We start from the raw sequence: 18,794 nt of genomic DNA on the forward strand, positions 1-18,794 counted from the left end.
TGCCATTTTTCTAGTTTGTTGTTTTTATAGCTCTCCTCGTTGGTTTGATTCTTTTATGTCTATTTGTTTTTGTGTTAGATTGCAATTCATTCTTTCACGTTATCCACGTGTGGTGATGTTTCCACAACTGAATTGTTTATGACAAACAGCCATGTTTGTAACATGTTGTATGTGTGAATGGTTGTAATGATTGTGAATGATTGTGATGCCAGTACATTTCACCTCCAACACGTTTCTGCTGGACGTGAAGCGAAAAGTGAAGTGATGCAATTCTAAAGCGTGAACCACAACTGAGAGTGAGGGAGTGAAATTAAATTTAAGTGGCTTTTAACAATATTCCAGCGACATCAAAGCAGGGAACACAAGAAATGGACTTAACAGATTGAAGGGAACCGAACGCGGGTTTCGGAATGCAGTAACTGATAGGTTAGCCCCCGATACACTGAGATCTAATCATGGTTAATGTTGGACTTGAACTCGCCATTCAGTCAAAGGTTTGTGACATTCCTTTCGGGCTCGATCTTGTAATGGAAATTATGGTGCCTTGACAACAGATCAACTGATTCCTGCTTTGGCGTGTACCACATTGGCCTCAATGCTTTTTTTGTGTTGAGATCCACCCTGGACTCGAAACAAATCTTTGCGAATATGACATGAAATAGGACACGCACGCACGCACACGCGCACGCACATATTACTGATGCCAGATTCATAATGATGATATGAACACTCAAGCAGACAACATGCCCTATTGGAGGTAAGGTTGCCTAGTCGTTGAATCCACCACAATTAGCTGTGGTATGGTGGTTTGACTGTCTATTTTACACCACTCTCCCTAGCTTTCTCGCCCCCCTCCACCCCTCCACCACCCAACCCATACACACACCTGAGTCCCTCATGGACTCGAACCCACATTAGGCTAGACGACTAACTTTGTGGACTGACGATTAGATGCCGGACTCCGAGCGTGCGGGGTCGACTCCCTGATGGTCCTCAATTCCAAAAAGTACTACAATCTGTACTTTACTAATCAGGAGTAATCCCAAATATAACGGCGGAATATGTTACATTGCACCACTTTCTGAATGGCATTGTGTATTCAGCGTATACCAACATTGATATACAATTAGTTCAATCCCTTTAACTGCAACGTCATCCCCAGTATACAGCAATGTTAACTGACTTGTCTCACCGACAGTCAGAAGCTCCAGTCGTCTTTGATACATCTGTGATCTTGCGGACTACTGTTCAAAATATTTATCTAATCACTCCCACATTACATCGGGACAGCTTCGGGTGCCCCTATCAAGGGCAGGTCGGTCGGTGAGTTCTTCAATATCGCCGTCGTAGGATAATTGCACCTTACTGTTGCACGTTTCTGCTCAGGGCTATCTAATGTTATATATTTATCAGCGACGATGAATCATAAATAAGTCAGTCTATAGGCCCACTCGACCCGCGTTATAAGTTTGCTCTATCAAAGTCAATTTGAACTGTAAAGATATGATACATTGATCACGTTACAGGCTGTTTGTCAGACAGACAGAAGTTTGTAACCAATGCTATTATCAGTTACAGATGTTGCTGTTTTACAAACAAATGGGGCAGTGGGTAGTCCAGTGGTTAACGCGTTCGCCCGAGAAGCCGTAGACCTGGGTTCGGTTCTCCTCATTGGCACAATGTGTGAAGCTCATCTCAGGTGTCTCCCGCCGTGATATTGCTGGTACGTGATATTGTTAAATGCGACGTAAAAAGAAACTCACTCACTACAAACAAGTACTATCGATATATTTTCGAAAGTGAAAAGTCAGGAATAAACTATTTTTTTAAAAAAAAGAACTGGTCTTCAGTTTCGTTTTTTCAACCTTGTCCGTTAGTTGTGAAAGTTATGAGGATATTTTTGCTTGTTTAACACCGAACACAGACATATGGCATAATGGAGTGTGTTAAATCAATGGCTGACAGTATAAGCATTCTTCTACGCAGCTGAAAAACGATGGCAAACATCAACTACGTCACCGAGCTTGAGTAACCGATGTCTTTAGTCGTCCCTTACCACAGGCGTATACGAATGAGTAATATACGAATGAGTAATATACGAATGAGTAATATACGAATGAGTAATTGACATTTGTCATATTTGGGATTACCACTTTCTAAATGGCATTGAGTAATCATGAGTAACTGAGTCTGGTTTTACATCGACATTACTGGCTTTGCGTGCGTGCGTTTGTGCGGTTTCACTGCTATGTTATTTTTCAATTTTCGTTATTTGAAATAATAAATTAATTCAAACGGATGTTCGCAAAGACGTTAGTATTTAGAAGTCACATACTAGTAACTTATGTAATCAATACACGATGTCATATATAGAAATCGGTCAAATGTTACTGCATGTTATATTTTGGATTTCACTTACTCAGTAAAGTACAGATTCTTGTACTTGTGTTGGGTCTGTTTGATTCATTTTCGACACTTACATGTAAATTTTACAGCATGACTCACTGACTGTCTGCAGTTACGATTGGTACTGTGCATCGAGCTCTCCTATAACCTTGGATTAAACAGAAATAAGTAACTTCAAGAAGAACAATGCAACCTGGTAAACACCCAAATGAGATATATCACCACCTGACCCAAGCAGAATATTCTTTAGTAATGAGACTGGAAACGTCGTCCTTGCACATCTGACTTGTCACAGGTTGAAAATTTCATATTGCACCTCACCCGTCACAAATTCACAATTTTGTCGCTGTTGCTCCTGCAGTCTGTGCACTGAGGCCATATACAAGCTGCACGTGTCATGTATCTGGCACACATCATGCTGGCAGGGGCAACTTTCAATGTAATCTCACGAACTACAGGTATGCAAGTTTTTTTGAACTGTCTATCCTAAAACAATTTCTCGCCAAGTCATGGATTCAAATAACTCTATTTAATGATACGTTAGTAACCATTAACGTTCATGATTATTTTAATCTAATACTAATGTAAAATGTCACAGTTTTACCTGGCATACCTTTTTAAAAGACACACACTATGCTGGCACTATGCTAACTACAGGTTTATTGTGGCACACAAAGTCTTTCTAACACGTGCCAAAATAAAATCATTGAGCACTAGCCCAGTGGTCGTGTAAACCCACGACAGATTTAAACTGATTTCTACCATTGATCGAGTCTGCTTATTATTTGAGAATTCATTTAATCAGAATTTTACCAGTTTCATTATCAAGGTACTTTCGGAGTTTGCCGATGTTTGCGACATGACATTTTGCTGCTTTGGCTGTGTTCAGTGACTGATGTTTACCAGACATGTTTCTGGCCATGACAACGCCCAGTTGTTTGATAGGTGTAGCTGGAGGAACACAGATCTTGTCCACAGCCAGGTTAATGGTAAATGGAATCTTGGCGAGCTGTTTTTGAGTACCAAACATAATGAATTCTGTTTTGTCCTTGTAAAGTTACAGATAGATAGGCGACATCATCATGAAAATGATGCCTGTTATCCCGCACCTTTTCCAACCATATCCAAACCACTGTTTGTAGAAAACCAACCCATACGGATCAGTACTGTAACATCAACTACAACGCTAATCATCCTCCCAAGTTAAGATCAGCATCATATCTACCTTAACTATTAGAGCCAAGAATATATGCTTAACAAACCTGCATGAAGAAAGTCAACACATGAAGAGAGCTTTCGTAGAAATATACAACTATCCAGCCCAAATAGCCCACAGAACCACTGCTGCTATCTTGTCACCTCCTTCCGAAAGACCCAAACCTGAGTCAGTCCTCATGAAGATCACTCTTCCCTACAGTGGTAAACCATCACACCAAATCAGCCGACTCATGAAGCAACAAACAGGCATCGATACCACTTTCTTATCATCCTCCAGCCTCAACAACCTTCTCCGTGACAGGGAAGAAAACCTCCAACTAACAAAACCCCGAAATATCTGACTTACAAAATAAATTGTTTTTTGGACAGAGTTATGTAGGCGAAACATTCAACACATCAACACTCGTGTGAAAGAACACCAGACCCCAATCCTCAAGTTCAACTGCAAATCATCCATCTCTGATCACATCCAATCTAACCCTAATCACCACACAAACTGGACTGATATCACTATTCTGGCCAACCACCAAAAACAACTTCACCAAACGCAAACATATCGAAGTCATTCATATCAAATGCCAAAAGCCTACCATCAGAGATCAAGGATATTACATTGTATCAGCTCAAGATGCTCCCCTCCACCAAGCCCAGTCAGCTGATGAAACATGTGGATGTTAAAAACATGTATTCTGACAAACAACATGACAATAGACATAATATCAGCTACTTATGGAAGACAAAAAGTCAGACTGACATCACAATTGCGTAGATCGATGCTCATGATGTTGATCACTGGATTGTCTTGATTATTTACAGACCGCTGTAATATAGCTGGAATATTGCTGAGTGCACTGGTTAAACAACCAACCCAAACCAAAAATGTTTTCAGTGTTTGGTCCACGGTAATATCGCTCACATGTAGAGTACACGCGAAAAGTCCCTTTAGCTTTGAATAATTACTAGTATCCATTATATTTGCCCGAATCTAATAGTATCACGGCTAAACATTATTCAGGTTCATCTTGCAGACAGATAGACAGGCAGACAGGCAGGCAGGGAGACAGACAGACAGACAGACAGACAGTTTATTCCGTAAAAGCCGCACCAGGCCCACCATACAGTCATGTGCAGGATATTGATAGTTTAGTGCACAAGCTGTTTAAGAGGAACTGCGCTGAAATACATGATACAGACAAATACCGACATCTTCTAGATCATTTGATTTCATCATGTTAATGAAAGCGACATTTGGATCAAAATCTATCAATGTATGTTGTTCACTGGTCACGAGGGGATCATGGGTTGATGTACCCTCAATGTTTGTTTATTTTCCCTGAACCCAAAAGGCGAGGGGAACATAAACAAACATCTAGTGTACATCAACCCGTGGGCCCCAACGGACTTGTGAACAACGTATTTATCTTACCGAACACCCCATGTTAATTTTGAACAATTTTACGCATGGGTTCCGGATGGTATACTTCAGCCAACCCGTGTGAATAAAACGATCCGAATCTTGCATCTTGCTGTTCTCCCGGAAGGTGTTATCTTAGTGAAGTCGCCGAGGTGTTATTTCTGTTCTTAGTATGCACACGTATTAAATTTGGACGTTTCGTCAAAATTTATTTATTGGAATGCCAGGCAAATCTTTTCGAAGCCATCGCTAGGTTTTGCAGATAACACAACAAAAACACTTTAAGAATTATCTCTCTTCCGGCGACTTGAGTCAATGTTGTTCGAGATATTCACCCCACACATAAATGTCGCTTTCTAATTGGCTGAGCGCTCTTTTATCATTTTTGCAATGCACCCAGTTGCCAATGGTGGAACTTCGTCGTTGTAATTCTCTATCTCGAATAACATTGACTTACGAATGATGTACGGAAATTACCGATGTTTTGCGAATGTAAATCGAGGGCAGGGAGAACTCTTAATCTATTTTTCTTGTAACCAAAATCTAGCAATTGCTACAATGAATAATATCTTCCATGCTTTGATGGAAGATCACCTCATAGAAATTGCCAAATATGTACAACAATGTTGACGTATGATATCACTAACTATTACCGATTTCTTACGAAATGGCGACTTTGCTGACAAGGGTTCACACGATTTTGCGAGTATTCTTCCCTTGATTCAGGGATTGTTTGTACATAAATATGCAATGTCAGAATCAGAATGAGTTTGACTATATGCGTATTCTTATACCTGCATGTTTTTATCATTTTCATTGTAAATAAGAGAAGAAGCCAGAAATGCTGATTGTTACCGTTGATGTTCAGCGTGATTTTGAGTCAGTCATGGCGTCATGTTGCACGGAATCACCGGTCAAGAGCCTACTTTCGGTCACTTTGTTTGCAATAAATTATTTCAAAACGCGTGTTGATCTTTTCCGTATATAGAAACCATGTGACTTCTCCGCTAACGCCTTTTCACGTACTTCCGTTTATTGCGTCACTACCTCATGCGCAATACGTCATCAACATTACGTCATCGATCTTGGCGTTCCTGGCGGCAATAGGGTCCATGCAGGTAGCAAAGGTACTGTACGTCCCCATGGTCCCTAGTATGGTGATCTACCTTCGGTTGTTGGCGGTCTATAGTCCGTGTTTTAGAATGTATTGTCTTCTTTAATTACAATGTTTTAGTTTTTCATGCTGGTTTTATATTTATGTCTGTGATATTCTAGTGTTTTTACTGTCCCTTGTCGACAGGTTTTTATATTACACATATATTCCATTTCAGTGTTAAGTTCCCGTCACGATATGGCTGAAATATTGCCGATGTGACGTTAAATAATAACTCACTCACTCACTCCTGGCGGGAAATTTCAAAGACCTCGACTGCACGCACGTCTCAAAAATGGCAACATTAATGATATTCTTGACAGGTGAGATGTTCCATGTCATTCTAGGTGTGAAAAGATTTGCGTTCCTGGCGGCAATAGGATCCATGCAGGTAGCAAAGGTACTGTACGTCCCCATGGTCCCTAGTATGGTGATCTACCTTCGGTTGTTGGCGATCTATAGTCCGTGTTTTATATTGTATTGTCTTCTTTAATTACAATGTTTTAGTTTTTCATGCTGGTTTTATATTTATGTCTGTGATATTCTAGTGTTTTTACTGTCCCTTGTCGACAGGTTTTTATATTACACATATATTCCATTTCAGTGTTAAGTTCCCGTCACGATATGGCTGAAGTTTTGCCGATGTGACGTTAAATAGTAACTCACTCACTCACTCCTGGCGGGAAATTTCAAAGACCTCGACTGCACGCACGTCTCAAAAATAGCAACATTAATGATATTCTTGACAGGTGAGGTGTTCCATGTCATTCTAGGTGTGAAAAGATTTGCGGAACAGGTCTTATAAGTTTCATTCACAATAAATGTGAAGATTTAGTTTTAAAAACACGAAAATATAAACGACTGAAATTAAATGACATTTTAGCATCAGTCCTATAAAATCGGTCAATATCCTTTTTTTGCGTAAATAAGCTTTTGATTGAACCACAATTATGTAATAAAAACATTGCTTGATATATAATATGCCGTTGCCTTAAATTGGAACTGGGTGGAATTGGAATATTTAAAAGCACCAAAGCCTATTTAGAAATATTTTTTTATTGTATTTCATGAATACTGAGCGACAAAGATTTTGTTTGCCTGTACATTATGTAATGATTTGAACAAACTTTTTATGAAACATTTGGGAAAGAAAACTGACGCATTACAATACATTTATTACAAGAAACACAAAATTTATATGCAAACTATACATAGAACATAAGACCATAAAGATTCCGATTCCAAACGAGTATGTAACAGTATAAAGCCATAAAGTCCATTACGTTAATTTGGAGTCTACGTTTTTAGCGTTTACAAATCAAATACTGATGTTTGGGCTTAATATAAGCAGAATTTCAAAAATGCATTGCTTCTAATTTTTCAGGCATGAACACCAATTTTGTGTCATCGTTGTCTGCCAGAAACATTACTGGAAAATGGTTTATTCAGGACGATTTCATGAAATATCAGATCAGGCAATTGTTCTTTTCGGAACCCCAATTCGATGGTGTTCAGTTGCAACTGGTAGAACTTCTAATATATCTACTTGACCACCCTGTCTGTGGGGATCTGACCAGGATGGTTACTTTGGAAGTTTTTGGTGCTGCAAATGTTTCCATGTCCCCAGTGCCAGTGCTGGTAATGGCAAAACGGGTACTCAAGAGACTTGAGGACAATGATCAATGCCGACTTCAACCTGAAATTGCTTTAATGCGTGAAGTATGGGAATATATTTGATTTTGAAATGTATCTAATTAAAATTCAGTTCTCAAGTCGTCGGGTTCTCTTTCCATTTATTTCAGGATGCCCTCCGCAACTGAGTATAAGAAGTAGGGTATCACTAAAATCGGAAAAGCGGAGGAAAAAGTTCAGAATAGAACTTTGTCCCTACGTAAAGCTTCTGAACTCCATGGCATACCCAGATCGACAATTTCCGATCATAAAGTGAAGGACGGTTCGAAGGCGGGTGCCAAACCTGTTTTCGATGCCGATAATGAGTTCGCCGCTAAGATTAAAGTGGCAGCTTATCAGGGGTTTGGTTTAACAAAGGTACGGGTGAAAGCTTGGAAACAAATTGAACATTAAAACCCCATTAGACACGGTACAGCCGGCAAAAACTGGTACTATGGCTTTATGCGAAGGCACCCGGACTTGTCTCTTAGGAAGCCTCAAAAGCTGTCAACATCCAGATCTTCCAGCATGATTAAAGGAGACATACAAAAATATGTTCTCGTTTGGGTAGTATTTTAACGGAAAACGCTCTCATCCACGCTCCAGCAAGAATATGGAACATGGATGAGAGTGGATTCCATCTGGAACACACGCCTGTTCAGGTTGTCGCAGGTAAAGGTTGTAGGAGTGTCTCGAGCAGGGTTAGCATGGCTCGGGACAGTGTCACGGTGGTAGCGTGCGTTCACGCTGATGGGGATAAAATGCCACCAATGTTTATTGTTAACGGTAAAATACCCAGGTCTCTACTGTCATTCAATACTGCTGACGGACCACATGGCGCTATCTGGGCTTTTGAGGAGAAAGGTTGCGTTGATGATGTGCTTGGTGCCGTGTGATTCCGGGGTGTTTTCTAGAAGAACTGTGGCGTTGAGAGACCACAGATCCTTTATGTGGATCAGCGCCACAGCCACGAGGTGCTAGAGACATTGTTTCTTGCGGGGATCATTACATTCGCCATGCCCGCCTATAGCAACCACTGGCTACAACCACTCGACAAAGTGTGTTTTGGTCCATTGACGAAAAGGTTCAATACAGTTTGAGTTCATGAATACACATGTACAGAATGTCATGACCCAAGCATCTTTTACGCGGTTGTTTGCCAAGGCTTGGTTTGATTATATGACTCCTAGTAACATTAAAAAGGGTTCAAAGTGACAGGAATATTCCCATATAACCCATCAGCCATACCTCCCCATGCTTTAGGACCATGTGTGTCCAATGATCAGTCCCGTCTGCCCGCACCGACAACTGAGCAGACCCGTCTCTCTCCCTCTGTGTCCTCATCTGCCTTTGCCTTGCCATTGACGACTGACCAGTCTCGTCTACCCACAACAACCACAGACTCATCTCGTCTTTACTGACGACTGATCCGTCTAGTTTGTCTTCGGTGATGACTGATCCGTCTAGTATGTCTTCAGCTACGACTGATGCGTCTAGTTTGTCTTGGGTGATGACTGATCCGTCTAGTATGTCTTCAGTCACGACTGATGCGTCTAGTTTGTCTTGGGTGATGACTGATCCGTCTAGTATGTCTTCAGTCACGACTGATGCGTCTAGTTTGTCTTGGGTGATGACTGATCCGTCTAGTATGTCTTCAGTCACGACTGATGCGTCTAGTTTGTCTTCGGTGATGACTGATCCGTCTAGTATGTCTTCACTGACGACTGATCCATCTCATTTGCCTTCACTGACCACTGACTAGTCCCGTCTGTCTCCGTCGGCCGATGTATCAGCATCTTCCTCTATGGCTTCCTTGCCAGGTGTGACTTCAACAAGTACAACATGTGCTACATTACAGACACATGACAAAGTAATTTCGGATGAAGGCGTTGTTACATCAGATGAGTTACAACCTGTCATTACTGATCCATCTGTAGTTGAGGCACTATTAAGATCGATATCTGGGTCAGATGTCAAAATTATTGATATTCCAACCTCGGCAGCAATGAATGAACAGTTTGCCGTATGGGACAACAATATTTCAAAACTGCGAAAGGAAACATCACCAAGGGGCCATTGTGTGTTGACGAGTGATGAATGTATTGCAAATAAAACCATTGAGAAAGAGAAAAAAGAACTTCGGGAGAGACAAGACAAAGGAAATCACTGACTAACAGTCTGCTGGGGGCAAAGGGAAGGGAATGGGTAAAGGGACGAAAAGGAGCACGTTGAATCCAGCATGGAGGCAAATAGAGTAATTTTATAACTTATCTAACAGAAATGTCCTCATGTTTTCTCTCCGTCCATTGATGTGCGAGAGGAATGGATTGGTTTTCATTTATGAGTTATTCCTGTCGTTTGTTGTTACTTTGTGTTTTGGCTATCCATTAGGACAATCCATTTATCTTGATATTTGATGTGATTCTTGAATTAAGAGTGCAATGAAAATATCAGTCCACAGTACACTTTTTTCCATTTCTATGTGTTAAGTCTGTAATAGACTATGAATGTGTTGAATCTGAAAAAGTAGAGTTAATATTCTATTTATGTCTGGCGCGATTGAATTATTTGGCTATCTTGGTGTTAAGCTCTGCATACGGCATTTTAGAAAAGTGGCGGGGTGATAATAAACAAGAGCAATCTTTGTAGTTGTATTTGTGATGTAAGGATTTTACATCACAATACATTTAGTCAGTTACCTTAAAACATTTATCGTATTGACAATTACATAAACGGTATTTTCAGTTCTCAGTTGGAACTACAACCGGGGCACATGTTGTATTTGTTGGCTAACACTTTCAATGAATTGTATGTTTATTACACAACTACTGTCATACTTTTTTAAAAAAACCTACGAACCGAAATTACAGGATAAGTGACCGAATTCAACACGACAGGTGACCGAATTCAGAGGACTCAACTCAACTTGGTTTATATTATTAAAACACGTATCGTATGCGCTTCAACTATCAGCCAATGACACCGTTCGTTGCAAAACATGTTGAAGTGTTGCCCACCGCCGTGAACCATAAGGGTACACACCCCGAAACCTCCGGTAAGCGACCGGAAATACCGGACACTACACTAAATATCAAATCATTGCACGCTATATGTGTTTAGGCTGCTAGTTGTTGCTATGATACTTTCCCACTGCATATTCTAAACGCATTGAGGCATACTAAGCAATGATTAGACGGTTGGATGTCGAAAAATTTCCGAAAAATGCTACGTAGTATAAAATCAGAAGTTTTCTTTGTTTACATTTCAAACAGTCTTTCGAGCACGGCGTTCGTTTTCACATTCACAGACAGTTGGTAGTGGTGACAAAGACCACTTGTAATCTGATTCTAAAATGTCTGGGGAATTCAAGGATGCAGTTGTCGCAGCTGACTATGAAACAAAACGTGTTGTAATAGGTGTCTCAATTCCGACCTTCTTGAAACGTGATTTTGAAAACACTATCCAATATGGCGGAAAGCGCACTTCGGCGTTAGTTTAAGTGTTTTTTTCGAAAACATCTCAACTGATTCAGCGTTCATCAGCAACGTTTCAGAATTATCATCAGTGAAAATTTGATATATGTGATCATTAATATACTATTTTTGAAATTCAATACTCCCAGTAATTACCAGATTTCCACATTACAAAACATACAGCAAATATATCCGGTGACGTCACAATGGCTGGACGTGCTTTCTCGTTGTGCTGAGAACCTGATGTGATTTTCATCAAAGTACAGAGAAAACAGAGGGAAGTTGTGAAAAATATCATCATTAATGTAACTACTACACATTTATTGTCATAGCACGCGAAATTCTTGCCTTGATGAGAGCAAATAATGATGATGCTGTCTGAACTTTTGACTTCTCATTCCCACGTTTTTGACAGAGACGTACATGTTTGACATCGAGACAAACTGTCTGAGAAAATCATACACACGTCCTTGAACACACATGCATCATATGGAGAATACGCCAGTAAACAGCAAACGTAACCGCGACGACGTGGTCACCCCTCCTTCTGACTCAGAAACTGTACACAAACGATACTGTTGTTTATCACCAGATGTTGATTCTGACTTAAATAGCACAGCTGGCAGTGTACACTCTTCAATCATGAGCGTTCAGGAGCAGAGTAGTGCTAAGGGTGAGTCTGATGCTAGTCATGTTATAAAACAACTCATGACTCCCTTGAAATGCAGTGACATACTGTACCTCATTGGTGCCGCCGTGAGCGAATCCATTAAGCCGATGTTCAGACAGGAGATTGCTCAGTTAGTAGAGAGAAACAATCAAATTGAAAACAACATTGTGGATTTTAGGAGTAAAGTCAACAAATGATTGATGAATTGGCTACTACGTTAGGAGCGAACAATATTCTAGAAGAAAGCATGTCAGAATTACTGGTATTGTCAGAGATTCTGGTGTATTAGAGCCCATATGTATCAGATCTCAGTGTAACAGAAGCCGTTCGGAATCATAGTTCGTTTAAAAGGAAAATCTGTGATTATTCCTCAACAGATGTCAGTGGTATAAATGAATTTATCAAAAGGATAAACTCAAATACGCTTTTTTCTTCGCAGAACGTTGATAACATTACGGAAAACGTCACATCCTTGATATTGTATAATGTGAATGAATATATTCCAAATAAAACTATAACAGTATCAACTAAAGATCCGCCATGGATGAAATACGAAATCCGATCATTAATAGGGAAACGTAATCGTATACATAGGATTGCCCAAAAAAAACCCCAAAAAACAAAAACAAACCAAACCAAACCAAACCAAACCAAACCAAACCAAAACAAGGCAAACCAAACCAAAAACAAAACAAAACAAAAAACAAAACGAAACCGTCCTAATGACTGGTTTAAGTTCAGAACGCTCCGTAACAAAACACAGTGGAAACCTGATAAGTAAACTTTCAAGGAACTAATATAACATGTTTAATTGCTCCAGTTGTCAGTGTATTGTAAACTGCTTACCCCTGAACAAGCCGTAAGTGGGATGTTTATTTACCTGGTGACTGACACATGTCCCTCATGTAGTTTCAAGTGTTAGAAATGCAAAACGTGCCTATGATGCTAAAGTTAATGAAACTATACATAACGCTGATAATCATGGTACAAAAATGTGGTGGCGATTACTTAAGAGTTATGTAAAAACAAATCATGACAAAACATCGTTTCCATCAATTGTCAGCAATGACATCGTTTATGACAATGAACAACATATTGCTGATGTACTCAACTCGTTTTTCTCAGAGCAATCGAAAGTTGCTGATCCTAACACTAATGTGCCTGATATCAAACCGCGCGAAATCGGTCATGCTTTGTCATCGGTTACAATAAGTAGTGGAGATGTTCAAGATATTCTGTTGAGCGTAGACACATCTAAGGCCACAGGGCCCGATGGTATTGGAAATATTGTGTTAATAAAAAATTAAACAATGTCTCTCTAACGGCATTGTTAACTGAGTTGTTTAACCGTTCCATTCGTAATACAACTTTCCCTTCATCGGTAATACCGCTTCATAAGAAAGGTGAAGAACACGTGTGTTAAAATTATAGGTCTGTTGCGCTAACTAGCTGTGTCGCTAAAGTGTTAGAAAAATGCGTTTTTAAATATGTCTTCAACACTCTGTCAAGCTTACAATCTGGCGATTCTACAGTAAATCAGTTAACGTATCTTTATTTATAACTTTATCGCTGGTGCAGCAGACCAAAGAAGGGAAATTAGAGCCGTATTTTGTGACATAAGCAAAGCCTTTGACAGAGTTTGGCACCGGGGCGTTATTCATAAACTTCATGCTTACGGTATACGGGGTACTCTCTTAGAATGGTTTGAAAGTTATCTAGACAGCAGAATGCAGACTGACAGTGATAATAAATGGTTACAGTTCAGATATTAAAACAGTGGAAGCTGGTGTTCCCCAAGGTTCTGTTTTAGGTCCGCTTCTGTTTATCATCTATATTAATGATATTGTTGACGGTATAGATAGCAACATTCGCCTCTTTGCAGATGATACATCGATATATACGATAATAGATGACCAAGTCACAACAGCCGCCGTTATAAACAGAGGTTTGCCAAAATTTTCTGATAGGGCTAAAAAGTGGCAAGTTAGTTTTTATCCTAGTAGGACTGAGAGTACAACATTCACTCGAAAAACGCAAAATTATGTCAGGCCGAACTTATTAATGAATGGCGAAGTTATTAAAGAAGTTGACAACCATAAACATCTAGGTATTGCACTTCAAAACAATTGTTCTTGGAAAGTTCATATGATAAAGAAAATTAGTCCAATGATCAATTGTCTGAGAAGTTTGAAATACCGTGATAAATGATAAACTATACAGGGAAACCGATTATACCACAATGAAAGAAAGACGACACCCCTCTAAGCTCATAGCGTTTTATAAAATGTATTATTGTCTGACTCCAGACTATTTGAACAATCTTATACCAGAGTACTCCAGAGCATTTGAACGAAGCCACTATTATCTTAGGAATAATACTTCTATTCAAACTATTAACTGTAGAACACAAAGGTATTCACAATAATTTTCACCAGGTGCGATTATATCGTGGAATTCGTTGCCTGATGGATTTGTCAATGCTGTTTCCCTCAGCGGTCTATTTAAAGCAATGTTAAACCCAACAGAAACTCATAACTACTTTGATTTGAATGTTGGAACGAGATTTTGTCAAATCATCCACCGTTGCCTCACGCTCGGCTGTAATGATCTAAACGCGGGCAGATATAAGTGGCACATATCGAAAATATCGAGGTGTTAATGCGGTCACGATAACGAGGACGTTCTCCGCTATCTCTTTAATTGTCAGAACTATACGAATCTAAGGTGAACTATGTATTTTTGTACTCAAGGATATGATGTTAAAACAACTTTACACGGCAGTGGTGCATTGAATAACGTAATACGTAAATAGTGATATTCTCAACTCATTTCACCACTTCATTGAAAAAAAGTAACCGTTTTCAGTGATTATGACCTATGCATATATACTGAATTTAAGAGGAACTAAATGTAACACGATCCTCTGTAAAAACATACTTGGCTACTAGGCATAACCGACACCTAGCAACAGCTGTATGTTATTTGGCTTACTATTGATCTTTGTCGTCGAACTACTTCAACTATATGTCCACCTATTGGACCACTGTAATGTACTGGTGCGGCGTTAATATTATGCTTCGTGGCTTGTTCGCCTATCCAACTATTTCAGCACATTTTGAAATAAAGCTACGTTTAAACCCTACAGCAAATAACGACGTGAATCGCGATTTCTTCGTGTGAAGGTTATTTCAAGAGGTTTAGTCTGAGATAATAGAGACAGGTATCACGAAACAGGAAAATTCGAAATGTGAAGAATTCAAAACTATTAGGGGAGTCCGGGTCAAGGCGCACCCCTTTGTAAGACAATTGTGATAAACCATACATCGTTAAGAAAGATTTTTTTATGTCTACGGGAGAAACGGTTTATCTATCTTTTAAGTAACCAGTTCATTTCCATCACGTAACAATAGTTTTTAGTTTAGAACGTAAAATGTTTTTTTTCAAACATTGCTCACTTTTATCGTACGTATATTTGTGATATATCTAGAATTTTGTTGGACTTCAAAGTGAGGGTTGAAGAGGAAGGACATATTATGTCCCTGTGGCATCCAAGGGGTTAATGTGTTCGGTAAGATAAATGTTGTTCACTTCTCCCTTGGGGCCTATGGGTTGATGTACCCTTGATGTTTGTTTATGTTCTCCTCACCCTATGGGCTTATAAACAAACATCGAGTGTACATCAATTCTTCCCCCCTCGGGACCAGTGAACCACTTATAATTTCCCCATTCTTATATAAAGATAGCAAAAGAAACGCAAGTTTCGATGAAATGAAATCTCATAAATGTAAGCGTTCATGTTTATGTCGCGTTTCTTTTGGTGTTATAAACTTTATAACACTTTATAAATCTGGAAGAACCTCCAACCCCTCTGCCCTTTATGAAACGCCCCTCTCTCCCCCTCCAAACATCATCCTTGTACATCCCAAAGTAACAGTCGGGAATGTTATGGTGAAATGACCGATGACTCCCACGAGTTATGACACATGGCAAAATGAGATAGCACGGAAATGTTACAATATGACAGCCCCAACCCTTTCGCCACCCCCTCGTTTATACATTCCACCGGTATCAGCCCGTTGCTCCAATAGTCAGCACGACCGGATGGACGGGTCACGTGGTCTCAGATAAAAATCTTCTTTCAAACGATTGTAACCATCCAATTTGGTTTGGATAACGCGGTATTTTGAGCAAGATGTTAATCACAGTGATCTTCTTACGAGACAAAAGAAACGTGATTTACACACTTTTTTGTTCTTGATGCAGAGACTGGTTGATGGCAGTATAACAATGTAATATGGCGATGATAAAGGGTCCTGTTCGGTTCTGCAAAATCTGAGTTACTATCAGCGGGTGAATTCAATATGTGTCATTTGGTCTGAAAACTATCGCCGTGTCTCTGAATGCATATTAATGTTTCGAAAGAGGCAAATCTTTTGAGAAGAAGGCTAAGGGTGCTTGAACGTTCATCCTGAACCTGAGAAAATTCTAGACTTGCTTAATTTAGGACGTCTGCAGAAGTAAAGAGGGGCACAAGGTGATTCAGGGACTGTCAGACAGACTAGTTAAGTTAGCCTGTTGCCTGTAGCGACACAGACCAATATATTCACATCACTGTTGACAGTGGCGTGGCGTAGCGTGAGGGAAGTGGGGTGGGTTGCCAGTTCTCTGTGTAACATGTCATGTCTAAATTAGAGTCTCAGTCTAGGATCATACCCCACCAAGCCAAAGATGTGGATGCCACTCAAATTATGCATCATTGCAGGTAGACTGTTATATCGACCATGCATTGATACACTTGTATAAGTGGTTTGTTAGATCAGATGCATTTCCGTATAAAGACTGTTGTACTTCGATGTACATGTACAAGTGCCTTGTAAAGGTTTGTACCTGTGGTTACTGACTTGGTATATCCTTCGTGCCTTATAATTCATGAACCATGCTGTACATAGGGCTGATGGTCACGCCACGAGTAAAGATGTACCCCATCGCTAGCAAAGTGCTCGTTTTATTTATCCTTGATTACTGGTATTGTTTTGTCCAGTTGTCGCTATGGAGAGGCAATTTGTCCATAACGCTCAGAATCGTAAACATCCCAGGAACATCTGGCGAGATCCTCCTTCATCAGACGTGGTCCATAATATAACTGGAATCTCTTCATCGGCTGGACACATCAATATTCCAAAACAAGTACCGATGCTAGTCCAAAATGAAGTATCGAACTTTATGCAATCGTAGTCCAACGATCGCCATTTTCGAAGATCAGGTGTTACAATTGATTTTCAGTGAACCTTTCCTATAATTTTACCGCCATGTGTCCCGATGGATTCGGTTTCAGCGATGGTTAAAGCTGATTGTTTTCTGGAGTTTACACATACGTTCATTGCAAAACACTTCAATGTTCTCTTGGCATTGTAGAAGTTGGGGCATACAATACTGAACAAACTCTCTAGATAACAACGTTTTTATTTTCGACACAGATGCTTGTACCGTTGTCAGGCATGAATGATACATGAACAGGAGGCGATGACTATATACTGAATCTAACAAAGAAAACAACATGTATAACAGGGTTTATATGTGAAATCCCCGTTTGTTGACGCTGTATTTTCTTCCTGCAGTCTTTAGTCATGTTCTACTTGTTATCAAACAATCTCGGGTAAATAATTCCTCATCATTAATCCTAGATAACCGCTATCAGAACCCTTCGGGTACTTGCAATGTTGATTTTATTATCGGTTTGGGGGGTGGGGGGGTGGGGGGGGACATCTGTTCCACTATAATCAAACAAAGATACCACATAACCTGTTAAAATTTGTTCGTCAGGTACATCCAATATGTACATAATCCAATTTACGTCTTTTATTTATCAAATGTACACAGAGGTTAATAACTTTGATTCAGACAAACAGATAGACAGACGGACACTTTATTCGGTAATATACTTGCTTATGGCCCAATTTATCGGTGATATATAACGTGTTTATAATGTCACGTGAACACAAATTGAAATAATTATCTAGCAAGAGGTGTTAGTAAATTTACCATTAACGTATTGTTTTTTTATTGACATGTTTAAAATGTGGAAGATATCTCTCTCTCAGATCTTTATATTTATAGCAAACTAATAATACATGAAATTCATCTTCAATAAAACCCAATTTGCAGTTTGCACATTTAATTAGATCAATATCTTCTTGTTTATGCCTTCTGGAAAATTGACGTGTAGGGAAAGTCTAAATTTACATTGGATCTTATCAATTCCTTGTTTTCTAATAATGTGAAATATTTTCCTGGCTCTATATCGGATTTTGTCGAATTATAATGATATAAAAAGGATGAAGATGAAATACTATTCTGTCAGTTTTGATAATACATATCCTGTAATCTTTGTTTTAATGAGAATAGAAATAGTTCTTCATCACCACAGTCTTGCTCAATCCAGACAATAGAATACCCACAAGTAAACAGCAAAGTTCTTACATTTGAAACCCAGTTACAACTGGTCTCACCATTTTTATCAAGAGTTTTTAATAAATTATAACAATGATAACGATATCGATGTCGTTCCATCTTTAGTAATTTACACTAATATTTGACCACTCTAACGTGGCTGAGAATGAAAAGATAGCGCCCTATTTCGCCCAAGATGGCCTTATTTGAAGCAAACTTCCCAACCTGTAAAAAGCGTTTAAAGTATAATGACTGGGCCTTCTTTATTGCCTCACAATATTTTGTGCCCCATATCTCTGACCAGTATAACAAAATCGGCGCAATTTTACCATGAAAAAT

This window comes from Haliotis asinina, chromosome 2, assembly GCF_037392515.1.
Source record: "Haliotis asinina isolate JCU_RB_2024 chromosome 2, JCU_Hal_asi_v2, whole genome shotgun sequence".
Lineage (NCBI taxonomy): Eukaryota > Metazoa > Mollusca > Gastropoda > Lepetellida > Haliotidae > Haliotis > Haliotis asinina.